This window comes from Mobula hypostoma, chromosome 8 (genome assembly GCF_963921235.1).
Source record: "Mobula hypostoma chromosome 8, sMobHyp1.1, whole genome shotgun sequence".
Lineage (NCBI taxonomy): Eukaryota > Metazoa > Chordata > Chondrichthyes > Myliobatiformes > Myliobatidae > Mobula > Mobula hypostoma.
The window spans coordinates 111089682-111103125 of record NC_086104.1 but is presented as its reverse complement, the minus strand read 5'-3'; the positions used below and the strand labels follow the sequence as shown (position 1 = coordinate 111103125).

Below are 13444 nucleotides of genomic sequence, written 5' to 3'. Positions count from 1 at the left end.
ACTGGACATCCATGGTGAAAGTAAAGCGGTGGGGGCCAGGGAACTTAAAATCATCGAAAAGTTTAAGAGCGTGAGAAGTGTCACGAACATAGGTAGGAAGGGATTGAACAAGGGGGGATAAAACCGTGTCGAGGTATGCAGAAACGAGTTCAGTGGGGCAGGAGCAAGCTGAGACAATAGGTCGGCCAGGACAGGCAGGTTTGTGGATCTTGGGTTGGAGGTAGAAACGGGAAGTGCGAGGTGCGGGAACTATAAGGTTGGTAGCAGTGGATGGGAGTTCCCCTGAGCGGATAAAGTCGGTGATGGTGTGGGAGACAATGGCCTGGTGCTCCTTAGTGGGGTCACGATCGAAGGGTAAATAAGAGGAGGTATCCGCGAGTTGTCGCTGTGCCTCGGCAAGGTAGAGGTCAGTACGCCAGACTACAACAGCACACCCCTTATCGGCGGGTTTAATAATAAGGTTAGGATTAGTGCGGAGGGAGTCGAGAACAGAGCGTTCGGAAGGAGTGAGGTTGGAATGGGAACAAGGTGCGGTGAAGTCGAGACGATTGATGTCCCGTCGGCAGTTAGCGATAAAGAGATCCAGAGCAGGCAGAAGACCAGAGCGGGGTGTCCATGAAGAAGAGGAGGGTTGAAGACGGGAGAAGGGGTCATCGGTGGGGGTGGAAGAGTCCTTGCCGAAGAAGTAGGCTCGAAGACGGCGGAAGAAAAGTTCCGCATCATGGCGAACACGGAACTCGCTGAGGTGTGGGTGAAGGGGGACAAAGGTGAGGCCCTTACTGAGGACAGAGCGCTCTGCCTCCGACAGTTGAAGGTCAGAGGGGATGGTAAAGACCCGGCACGGATGAGAGCTGGGATCAGAGGGGGGAGGGGCGAGGCTGGGGGTGTCAGTGGAGAGGGGAGGGTTGGGGTGAGAGGAAGATGGAGCCTCTGAGGACCCAGGAGCTGACGGTGGGATCTGAAGGAGATGAGATTGCAGAGTATTGGTGGGGGAAGGGGAGACAGGACTACACAACTCCCTTGTCCATTCGTCCCCCCCATCCCTCCCCACTGATCTCCCTCCTGGCACTTATCCGTGTAAGCGGAACAAGTGCTACACATGCCCTTACACTTCCTCCCTTACCACCATTCAGGACCCCACTCAGTGATCACTGGCACTGTAAAATGATTGCGCTGACTGCTGCTCTATGTTGCCACCCCACTGTTCACTGCTGAGTTCATTCTCCGCACCGGGACAGATCTGCAAATATTCCACCTGCCTTCAAACCATTAAGAAATAGGAGCAGAGTCAGGCCATTTGGCTCAGAGTCTGCTCTGCCATTCCATCAGGGCCGATTTATTATCACGCTCAATCTCTTTCTCCTGCCTTCTACCCAGAAGTCTGACACACTGACTAATCAAGAACCTATCAATCTCTGTAAGAAATATACTGAATGATTTAGCCTCCACAGCTGTCTGTGGCAATGAATTCCACAGATTCACCACCCTCTGGCTAAAGAAACTCCCTCCTCCACGTGCTACTATTCGGAGACTAAACCCTCTGGTCCTAGACTCCACCACTATAGGAAACATCTTCTACACATCTACTATATCTAGGCCTCAATATTCAATGGCCCAGATGACATTGCAACCTTCAGCCTTTTCAGCTCCCCAAGCACCTTCTCCTTAGTAATAGAAACGACACTCACTTCTGCCCACTGACACGCTCAATTTACTTACAAGCTGCTAATGTGAAGACTGATCCAACATTGCTTTGTCCCCAATTACTGCCCCTCCAGCATCATTTTCCAGTGGTCCGATATCCACTCTCACCTCTCTATTACTCTTTATATACCTGAAAAAAACCTTTTGTATCCTCTTTTATATTATTGTCTAGTTTACCTTCATATTTCATCTTTTCTCTTGTTAAAACCTTCCGCTGGTTTTTAAACAACAATTGTAGGCCGTATCTCGGGTAATGATGAGTTTGAGTACAGAGAGGAAATTAAGAACCTGGTGGCATGATGCGAAGACAATAACCTATCCCTCAACGTCAGCAAGACGAAGGAATTGGTTGTTGACTTCAGAAGGAGGAGCGGATCGCACGACCCAATTTACGTCGGTGGTGCGCAAGTGGAACAGGCCAAAAGCTTTAAGTTTCTTGGGGTCAATATCACAAGTGACCTGTCTTGGTCCAACCAAGCAGAGTTCACTGCCAAGAAGGCCAACCAGCGCCTTTACTTCCTGAGAAAACTAAAGAAATTTGGCCTGTCCCCTAAAACCCTCACTAATTTTTATAGATGCACCGTAGAAAGCATTCTTCTACAGTGCATCACAACCTAGTATGGAAGTTGTCCTGTCCAAGACTGAAAGAAGCTGCAGAAGATCGTGAACACGGCGCAGCACATCACACAAACCAATCTTCCGTCCTTGGACTCACCTTACATCGCACGCTGTCAGAGCAGTGCTGCCAGAATAATCAAGGACACGACCCACCCAGCCAACACACTTTTCATCCCTCTTCCCTCCGGGAGATGGCTCAGGAGCTTGAAGACTCATACGGCCAGATTTGGGAACAGCTTCTTTCCAACTGTGATAAGACTGCTGAACGGATCCTGACCCAGATCTGGGCCGTACCCTCCAAATATCCGGACCTGCCTCTCGGTTTTTTTGCACTACCTTACTTTCCATTTTTCTATTTTCTATTTATGATTTATAATTTAAATTTTTAATATTTACTAATTTTTACTATGTTTAATATTCTTAATATTTAATCTTTGTAATCCAGGGAGTGGGAAGCGCAGAATCAATTATCGCTGTGATGATTGTACGATCTAGTATCAATTGTTTTGGCAACAATAAAGTATAAGTATCAAGTACAAGCTTCCCAATCCTGTATTATCCCATTCATTTTGCTATATTATATGCCCTCTCTTGTGCCTTTATCTGGTCTTTGACTTCCCTGGTCAGCTCAGTTGCCTTGTCCTCCATTCAGAATATTTCTCCTTTGCTATTATCTATCCTGTGCCTTCCAAATTTCCACCAGAAACACCAGCCATTGCTATTCAGCTGTTATCCCTGCTGGTGCCCCCTTCCAGCCAATTTTTACCAGCTCCTCTAATTCCCTTTACTCCACTGTAATAGTGACACATCTGACATTAGCTTCTCCTTCTCAAATTGCAGGGTGAATTCTATCACATTATGATCACTGCCTAGTGAGTGTTCCATTACCTAAAGGTCTCTAATCAAATCTTGTTCATTACCCAATCCAGAATTGCCTTTTCTCTTGTGCACTCAACCACAAGCGGCCTTAAAAAGCCATTTCACAGGCATTCTAGAAATTCTCCCTCTTGGTATCCAGCATCAACCTGATTTTCCCAATTTACATGCATAATGAAATCCCCCACGACTACCGTAACATTGGCCTTTTCTATCTCCATTGCAATTTCTACCCTTTGGAGACCTGTATATAACTCCTATCAGGGTCTTATTATCCCTGCAGTTTCTTAACTCTACATCTTCTGAACCAATGTCACTTCTCTTTGGATTTAATTTCATTTTTTAACCAACACAGGCACCTCCGCACCTTCTGCCCACTTGCCTGTCTCTTCAATATAATGTATATCCTTGGATGATCTATGATTGTAGCTCCCAACTATGATCTTCTTTCAGCCACAACTCAGTGATGCCCAGAACATCATACCCACCAATCTCTAACCATGCTGCAAGATCATCAACCTTATCCCACATGCTGCACAGTCCTGTATTCATCACCCTTTTTGATTGTACCCCGATGTCATCCCTCTGATTGCAATTTTGCCCTGTCATCTGTCTGGTTTTTCTCACAGTCACACCACGCACCGCATTGACTTGTATACCAACTGCCCCATCACTCTGGTTCCCATCCCCTTCAAAAATCACAGAAGAACATTGCTCACTGAACTTTGAGGCAAACACATTTCAAGCTCACCATTCTTTACATCTGTAAAACAGAACGGCATCAGACAAAGTGGAAACAATTGGATAATTTCTACATCAATCAGACTTAATAACGACCTGGCTTCAAGTGATTGAGACTGACTACACAAATAACTTTATATGCCACACTTCATCAGTGATGTAGTTCCACACTGACATTTTCTGCTACAAATTCATCATCATCATGTGCTGTGTCTTATGACATGGGCAATCATGGTCTCATGACCATTATTGTTCTTGGGACATTTTTCTACAGAAGTAGTTTGCCACTACCTTCTTCTGGGCAGTGACTTTCCAAGGCGAGTGACCCCACCTATTACCAATGCTCTTCAGAGATTGTCTATCTGGCAGCACTGGTCACATAACCAGGACTTGTGATTTGCATCAGCTGCTCTTCTGACCATCCACCACTTGCACTCATGGCTTCACGTGACCCTGATTGGGGGTGGTTAAGCAACTGCTACACCTTCTCCACGTTACACCTCCTTTGGTAGAGACATACAGTATCTCCACCCCACCATCGATTGCTATAAATTACTCTATGTTTATTGGGAGAAAATTGTGTTGGTTGGGTTTCCATTGCAGTTTGAATACTTTTTCAGTGAATCAGCTTGGTTTATGGATGCACATGGATTCAAGCTCTAGCTGATGGAGGGTTACCAATAAATTAACTCACGTTTGTTTAGAGATACAGTGTGGAACAGGCCCTTGCAGCCCAGTGAGATGCACCATCCAGTAACCCACCTACTGAACCTGGGCAATTCACCTACTACCCGGTTCATCTTCAGAATGCGGGAGTAAACTAGAGCATCCGAGGAAATCGACATGCTTACAGGAAGGACATTGAAAGTTCTTAAGAGACAACACTGGAATTGAACTTCGATCTCCCAACAACCCGGTCTGTAATAACGTTGTGCTATTATGCTACTGTCGCATCGTTCCTCATTCCCAGAGTATTCTTTACTTGAAACATCAGGATTCCCAAGATCGAGACACAAGATTGAAATCTCCCTTGCCTCTACATATTACCTAACTGACAACAAACAAGATACCCACACTCTGTAGTGATGTCTTTGAGATTGTGTGGTTTCAGTAGTCAATGTAACAGCTTAAAACAGGCTACTGTTCCTCAGAGTTAAACCATCCCTACACCCAGAATTCTCTCAGTAACCAATCTGGCAAAGGCCCAGTAAGATCCAGAGGTGGATACCTGATCTGGCAAAGATCCAGTAAGACCCAACTTCAAGTACATGGTCAAAGGTAGATTCTTAATCTTTAATCTTGCTCTTATCTCCCTCAAGTTTATTTATTCTATACACTGGTTACAGTACAAACTGACTTGATCTCTCTTCACTAGAGAATCTTCTATCTGAAATTTTGACTATTTTTGTTTTACCTGATGCAATAAATATATCCAACATATTAAATTTCAAGATTTTCAGCATCTGCAGATTTTAAAAGCTGTGTTCTGTGTACAACACTCCAGCTAAACAGAGAAGCCACTTTCAATAGTGATTTGCTCAAGGACAAGGAAATATATCCTTCAATTTTCTGACCAGAAGATAAAAAATGTAAATTTTATTATTTTACACAGATATGTCCTAAAGGTTTCATTGAAGCAAAATCAATTGTTTTTTTTAAATGAATTAGATAGATAGGGAGATGAAAGATTATTTATTCAACTAGAGAAATGAAGTAGGGATTTTAATTCCAGAAATATGCATAGTGAGAAAGAAAGTTCACATTTTTGAAAGAAAGGGTTTCATTACATTAGTAAAGCTGAAAAGTAAACAACTTTACAGATGCAAATAAGGGTGAAGGAAGATCACTTTGAAAAGCACAGATCTGAAAACAAGCACAAAGTGGAGCAGTTACTGGCTAATAAAGGTCCTACAACCGACCTGACGGTCAGATACTCCTGCCAATTGACGGAGTTTTCCTACAGAGTGAGATATGCCGCTAACAGGATCTCCAGACCTACAATCCGGTATGAGGGTCGGAAACCTCTGGCCCATTGCCCTGATCCAGCTTCATTTCCATTGGACACCCGTTCGTCCGGGACAGCCAATCAGGAGAAAGGGAATTTCTTTCTCCCCCCCCGCCCTCCATTCGCCCGATGTGTGTGACGACCATTGGAGCGCAGGGAAAACAGCGTCGATAATCACGTGGTTTGATACGCAAACCGCCTGCTCTCACATTCCATTGGTCCAACGATTCTAGGGGCGGGTTCTAGGGGATTGGAGCAATGGACATACCCGTGGGCCGGGCCGGATAGGGTTTTGGGGATTGGAGTGAAGAAGGGAAGGAGGATATATCTGCAGACACCGAGGAGACAGAATTGGATGAGCTCAAGGCCAGCGTACCTGTGGGCCGGATCGGGCGAAATTGTCCAGCGTGTTTAAGGAAACCGCGATACCGAGCCGCCTTGCGTGAGACTTCCACACGTGACCCTCCGCTGCGTATCATCTCGAACCCCGCCTTTTGGTGGTCACGTGCTCAGCGTTCATCGGATTGGGTGGCTTTAGTATCACGTGATGTCCCGACACGTGCCTTTACACCTGTGTGTTGATTCGGCTCATCACCTTCAAACTACCATTGTAGCTGACTTAATCCCAATTCAAGTATACATCCAGTGGCTTCTTAAATGTCCTGATGGTATCTGCCTCCACCACCCATTCACGCAGCGTGTTCCCAGATTGAGATACTGATTTATTTATTACACATACATGGAAACATACTGTGAAATGCATCATTTGCCTTAACAGCCAACACACCTAAGAATGTGCTGAAGGCAGCCTGCATATGTTGGCACACATTCGAGCAGCAACAAAGCATACCCATAACGTACAGCAGCAACAACAAAACAAAGTACATTTCCCATCCCTTCACCCACCCAGCAAGTCTCCAACCCTCAGACAGGCTGCCTCTGGACTTCCCCAGTCAACTGTACCCTTTGATTCCTTTGGGCGTCTACCTTTGGTTTTCAACCTTCAGTTTTCTACCTCTGGAGTCCAGGCACCCACTGTGTAGAAAACAATTGCCTCACTTCCCTTCGAAACCTCTTACTTCTCAGCTTAGCTTTCACCCTCTCGTTGTAGATACCCCCACAAAGAAAGCTGAAAATTACTGTATCCTCAAGCCAGAATTGACTGCCCACTTGTTTCCTGGTTCAGTGTAGGTCATATTGGTGGTAGGAGGAAGGAAGGGATCTGATTGATATACAAGTCATACTGAGGAGGGATGGCATGCTTCACTCCATGAGGAGTTGATGAGCAGATTTGTGTCTTTACTTCATTTTCTGGGTAAGGGTGTCAGTGAGAAGGCCAACTTGTATTGCCCATACTTAATGAAAGCTCTTGATGATCCATTTCCTTGAACCACAACAGTCCTTAATGAAGTAACATACATCAAAGTTGCTGGTGAACGCAGCAGGCCAAGCAGCATCTATAGGAAGAGGCGCAGTCGACGTTTCAGGCCGAGACCCTTCGTCAGGACTAACTGAAGGAAGAGTGAGTAAGGGATTTGAAAGCTGGAGGGGGAGGGGGAGATGCAAAATGATAGGAGAAGACAGGAGGGGGAGGGATAGAGCCGAGAGCTGGACAGGTGATGAAGTGTTAATGAAGTGTTGTGTAGTGGTTCCAGGGAATTCTCTACCCTCTGATTGAAATATTTCTAATTATTTCATTACGAGATGACAGGCAGCTTATTTCACAACTGGTTCTCAATACCGCCGCAAGAGGAAAATCAGAAGGAAATCGTAGGATTTAAATTCAGCAATAATCCAATAACTTCATGCTTACCACCACTAATGTTTCATTCCAGGTTTCAAAGTCAAAGAAAATGCTTATAGTACCAGGAGTCTGTACCAGTGACATACTTTTGTTTGTTTTTTCCCAGTTTGGGAGCTTTGTAGGATTATGTGATCCTCTATGCTTTTTTTTCTTTGAGTGGCATCCGCCTCCCTCACCCTTTAAAGCAGTGGGTTCCAGGCCTTTTGAATCACAGGTTATTTCCTTGGAAAGGACTGGGGGTCAAGGATTTCTGATGTAAACCTCTTTAACTGTAAGCACAGTGGGCAAGGAGAATTCCAACTTGAATCTTTATTCCCTTGTTATTGTTCTTGTGATGTTGGAAGTTGTGTTCTTGGATTCTTTCCAAAGACATACCAGTGAGTAGGCGAATCGATCAATATAAATTGTCCTGTGATTAGGCTGGGGTTAAATGGTGGCTGTCTGGTGGCACTACTCGAAGGGCCAGAAGAGCCTGTTCCATTCTAAACAAAATTAAATAATAGGCAAGGTATCATGCTGGATAATCTAACTACTAACAACTTTCTTTCTGAATGAGGTTTCACGAGATCTTAAAGGAAAGGCTACATGACACCATCCTTCAAGTTGTATACACTGAAGAGAGTGAATTGGGAAGAAGATGATGACGACGTCATTGAAGAACCTCGGGTAGGGAGATCTACTCTGGTGAAACAAAAATTAGCTAATACGTATAAAATGGGTCCAGATTAGAAATTTGAGTTTGCAAGAAGGGTAGATGAACTTTTGGTGGTAAAGTAAACCATAGTATAATTTTGAAAAGAAAAATGTGAGGCTTATTAAATCTGATTTACTGTGTTGGAAAGGAAGCTGTTACTCCGATGTTTGGTCCTCTTGTTTGCTCAACCATTTCACTCCGCACCACTTTCTTGCCCTAACCCCATACCCCCATACTCTTAGTGCAGCAGTTTAGAGAAACAACTGAGAGTTACACTGCATAGTTAAATGCTGCTGAGGGTTCTGCCTTAATTCTGCAAAAAAGCATCTTGCAATCACACCTCAAATTTAACATTACACCAAGAATAACTCAATTCCCTGCAGTTATAGCCCAGAATGAAACTTACACAAAATTACAGCCATGCATTTTCAAAACCCTCCCTTCCAGTCAGAGGAAAGTTAGATAAAGGTGTTGTCCCATAATTACTTTTCATGTGTTTGCATTGATTACATAAATAAAGAATACATTGAAATTAATGGTGTTCTAGCTATTAAGAACTTACACTTAATCATTGTGTCTTTAGATAATTAAAAGAAGCATTATTAATGAATTGAAATAAAGCAGAATTTAATACTGGGGATTGATGAAAAGGGATATAAATCCTTAGATTAAATTTAGTTTGATTAAATATCCAAAAATAAAAGGAATCTCCAGCATGTGACATTCCATTTAGAGAGCAGTTAGGAAATGCCGTGAATAGCTTTATGCTAAAACTGGTATGCCTGCATTTTAGTTTGCAATAACAATCAATTGCATTTGTTGGTAGTTGATTTGAATTCCTGCAACAATTCAGGGAACAATAGTTACAAACAAATTTTCATTACTTAACCCTTTTAGCAGCCTTCTTTATAACTAGCATTGCTAGACCTGAAATCACATTGGTAATCCATCCCTTTTCTGTTCAAACCAGAAACAGATCAATATTGAAATTCTTCAAAAGTTGCCTTTTACTTTGAGAATCACACCCATAAACTTGCCCATATCTATTTCACAGTTTTTAAACAGGATCTGCCATGGAATTCGATGTTAGTTTGGGCGCAACAATGGCTGCCCTATTCTACTGGAAGAGTTAGGATATGATCCTGGAACTTCTGGTTGCATGGTGATTACAGGATAGCTATGGTCACAAGTCTCAATCTATTGGGACTCAGCTTCATGCAATTTACAAATGTATGAAAATGGCGAAAGAGGAAAATGATTCCAATGCCAAAAATGTGAATGTTACAACTACCGGTGTTGGAGAAACAAGTGATGAATGCTGAGCTCTCTGCAACATGGCTGGCAAAGTTGCAGAGCTGATGAAGGAATTTAAACAGCACAAGATATAGGCTTGGGAGCCATTTGGCCCATCTAGTCTGCTCTGACATTTTATCTCCCAATACATAAAAATTTACTTCAATAGGGATTAACAAGCACCGATGGGATGTGGGATTGTGTAGAGACAGAAGCAACAAATTTCACATGAATTAATGTTTATGGGGCATCAGTGGACCAATGGAGAAAAACTGAGTAGTCAAAGTGATAGCCGTCTAGGGTTAGTAACCATTTTTTAAGATTAATCTGATGACAATGCATTTGAGAAGAGCAGTGGAAGTTTGATTAGTTACAGCCTGCTTAGCCAATGTTATTGGCAACAAATGTCACACTTCCTCTGCCAAACATTAAAAAATGCACTATGAGGAAAATGCTTTATTTTGGCTTTGATGGAAAGAAAATAAAATTGGTTGAATTTTTATTCATTAAGGAACAAAACATATTTAGAATTGAGAAAAGCCAATATTCATTTTTATTTCTTTTTCCCTAAAAGGACAAACTAAGAAATAAGGGCCTTGATAGTAAACACTTCAAGGCAATGACTCTTTCCCCTTCTGATTATGTAAAATCTATAGCAAAAGAATTGGCACCTGAACAATATAAACTAATTGCTGAAGTCTTCATGAGAGAATTAAAAAATCAAGGTTTAAAAGTATTTATTTTAATACTTAAACATGCTTATTTTTTTGAATACTTAAGAATACTTATTTAAATAGGCTGTTCATATTTGTTTACTATGATCTGGATCTGTCACCACATTTAAAAGAGAAATGCCTGGAACTGGAACTGAAGAGCTAAGGCTCGGGATTGAGTACTGTAAAGAGAGATTAGACATGATTTTCCCCAAAAATCAAGTTGCTATGTTTTGATTTGAGTTGATGATTAGGATACCAGTATACAGACCAAAATTACTATATTCGAAAATAGCAAAAATGCATTTGTGGGAACTGAAAAAAATTAGACTGCAGAATTCAAGCAGGTAGATTGGTAAATGAAATTTAATGTTGGGGAGTGTAAAATGATACATTTTGGTAGAAAGCACAAGGAAAGACCTCAAAAGTAAAGGCTGTCAGCAGGAGAGAAACCTGGGTGTGTATGTGCTTAGATCCGTCAAGGTGGCTAGGTTGCAAAATTGATTGGTAAAACAAATGAAATCATGGACTCCTTACAGATGTGTAATTCAGGTCAGAACATTGAATATTGATCCTTGATGTGACTGCAACAGAAATGACCTGAAGGACCAAGGGAACGTGCAGAAAAAAGGTCGTAGAATGGTTCTAAGGTGAAGGGATATCAGTTACTAGGACAGACAAGAGAATCTAGGCAGTTCTGCTTGGAGCACACAAGGTTAGTGAAGATTGGTGGAGATGTGCAAAACTAACCAGGTAAATATGAAGAAGCTGTTCAGTTGAGTGGACAGATTAGGTAAGTGAGGATGGATTTGAAGTTCAAACAAAAGATCAAGGGGTGGTGCAAGGATAAAGATTTTATTAGTGAGAACTTATTATCTGGAATGCATTACCTGATAGTGAGATAGATGCTAAATTAATCGTGTAATCAAAAAGGAATCAGACACAAATTTAATACAAAAAATGCAGGGCTTGGTGGTGGTGGTTGATGATGGGAGGGAAATTAAACAAATGGATTGTTCTCCAAAGAACAAGTACAGGGTCAATGGTCAATGTGTTCTATTCTTGTGCTCTTAGTTCTATTTTTTGTGTTTAATTCAGAATGCAGTACTGCACATCTGAAATGATTGCAGATGCCATTCTAACAGATTTTACTTTAATTCCACAGATTGACACCAGATTTCTCTGGGATCCAGAATCTAATAGCTGGTGTGAAAGCTGATTTCAAGCCACTTCATTTTTTGTAGTAGGGATAGTGTATTCTGTATATTTTGAATAGCATTACTGTAATGTTTACCATTTATTCTACAATTTAAAGAAAGTTTTAGAAAGTAAGTTGTAGTTTGTTGAAGAAATTAAACCTAGAATTCACAAGGTATGCAAGCATGGAGTGTAAAATTGTTTTCACTTAATCCAAAATTTTATCTACACTTTCAGTTTTAATAAGTATCTAGTACATGCTTTGTGAACAAATAAATTTACATAGTTTGAAATTACCATTAGTTAGCAATAATATCACAAGTCAATGTGAAGTAAATAATTTTTCCTAATGCAAGAAGCCTGACCTGAAAACATTTCATATGTTTATAACTTCTCCTCAAAGTTCAAAGTAAAATTTATTATCGGCGTACATACATGTCACCACATACAACCCTGAGATTCTTTTTCTGTGGGTATACTTAGCAAATCTATAGAACACTAACTGTAAACATCAGGAACTATAAACTTTAAGCAAACTGTGCAAATGTAGATATAAATAAACTGAAATACTTACAAGTTTGAAATAACAATATAACAGAGTAATTAAATGAATGTAGCTATCCCCTTTTGTTGAAGAGCCTGATGGTTGAGGGGTAGAAACTGTTCTTGAACCTGGTGGTGCAAGACCTGAGGCTCCTGTACCTTCTACCTGATGGCAGCAGCACGAAAAGGGCATTGCCTGGATGGGGAGCATCTTTGATGATGGATTCTGCTTTTCTACGGAAGCATTTCATGTAGATGTGCTCGACGGTTGGGAGAGTTTTACCCGTGATGTACTGGGCCGTATCCACTACCTTTGTAGGATTTTCTGCTCAGAGGCATTGGTGTTCCCATATCAGGCTGTAATGCAGCCAGCCAGCACACTTTCCGCCGCACATCTATAGAAGTTTGCCAAGGTTTACAATGGCGTACCAAACCTCCACAGACTCCTGAGGAAGTGGAGGCACTGTCGTGCTTTCTTTGCAATAATATTTAGTGATGGGTCCAGTACAAATCCTCTGAGATTGTGACACCCAGGAATTTAAAATTACTGACCCTCTCCACCTCTGATCCTCCGATGATTACTGGCTCATGGACCTCTGGTTTCCCATTCCTGAAGTTCCTTGGTCTTATTGACATTGAGTGAGAGGTTGTTGTTATTACACCACTCAGCTCTAAGTTTTCAATTTCCCTCCTGTATGCTGATTCATCACCCCCTTTGATACAGCGGTGTCATAAGCAAATTTGCATTGGTGTTTGAACTGTACTCAACCACACAGTTGTAGGTGTAAAGCAAGTAGAGCAGGGGGCCAAGTACACACCCCTGTGATGCTCCTGTGATTGTAGGAGATTGTAGAGGAGATGTTTTTGCCAATTCAAACTGACTGGGGTCTACAAGTGAGGAAAACCAGAATTCAATTGCACAAGGGGGTTTTGAGGCCCGGGTCTCAGAGGTTATTGGTTAGTTTTGAGGGGAAGATGGTGCTGTAATTGATGAAGAGCATCCTGATGTATGCATCTTTGCTGTACAGATGTTTCAGAGTGGTGTGAAGAGCCAGTGAGATGGCACCTGCCATAGACCTGTTCCTTTGAGAGGAGAATTGCAGCAGATCCAAGTCACCATTCAGACAGGAGCTTGAACACCTGCCTGTCAAGACGCTTAATCACTGTGGATGTAAGTGCCACTGGGTGACAGTCACTCAGGCAGGTTACCACGCTCTTCTTGGGCATACGATTGAAGCCTGCTCGGAGGAGGTGGG

At 42.2% G+C, this 13444-nt stretch overlaps 1 protein-coding gene and 1 long non-coding RNA gene across 3 annotated transcripts in view; one reads left to right on the top strand and one right to left on the bottom strand.

Moving 5' to 3' along the window:
* The window catches only part of LOC134350845 (endoplasmic reticulum membrane-associated RNA degradation protein-like), a 74568-nt gene extending 68091 nt beyond the window's left edge, over positions 1-6477 (bottom strand). The window contains exon 1 of one of the 2 annotated variants that reach the window (XM_063056613.1): positions 6321-6477. The gene's annotated coding sequence lies outside the window, so the exon portion shown is untranslated. The remainder of the gene's footprint in view (positions 1-6320) is intronic. The other variant, XM_063056612.1, reaches the window with a different exon arrangement.
* Positions 6478-6639: 162 nt separating this feature from the next.
* LOC134350846 (uncharacterized) lies at positions 6640-12079 on the top strand. Its single transcript, XR_010018995.1, has 3 exons — positions 6640-7466; positions 8305-8414; positions 11614-12079. It is a non-coding gene; the product is annotated as an uncharacterized LOC134350846 (long non-coding RNA).
* Positions 12080-13444: the final 1365 nt, after the last annotated feature.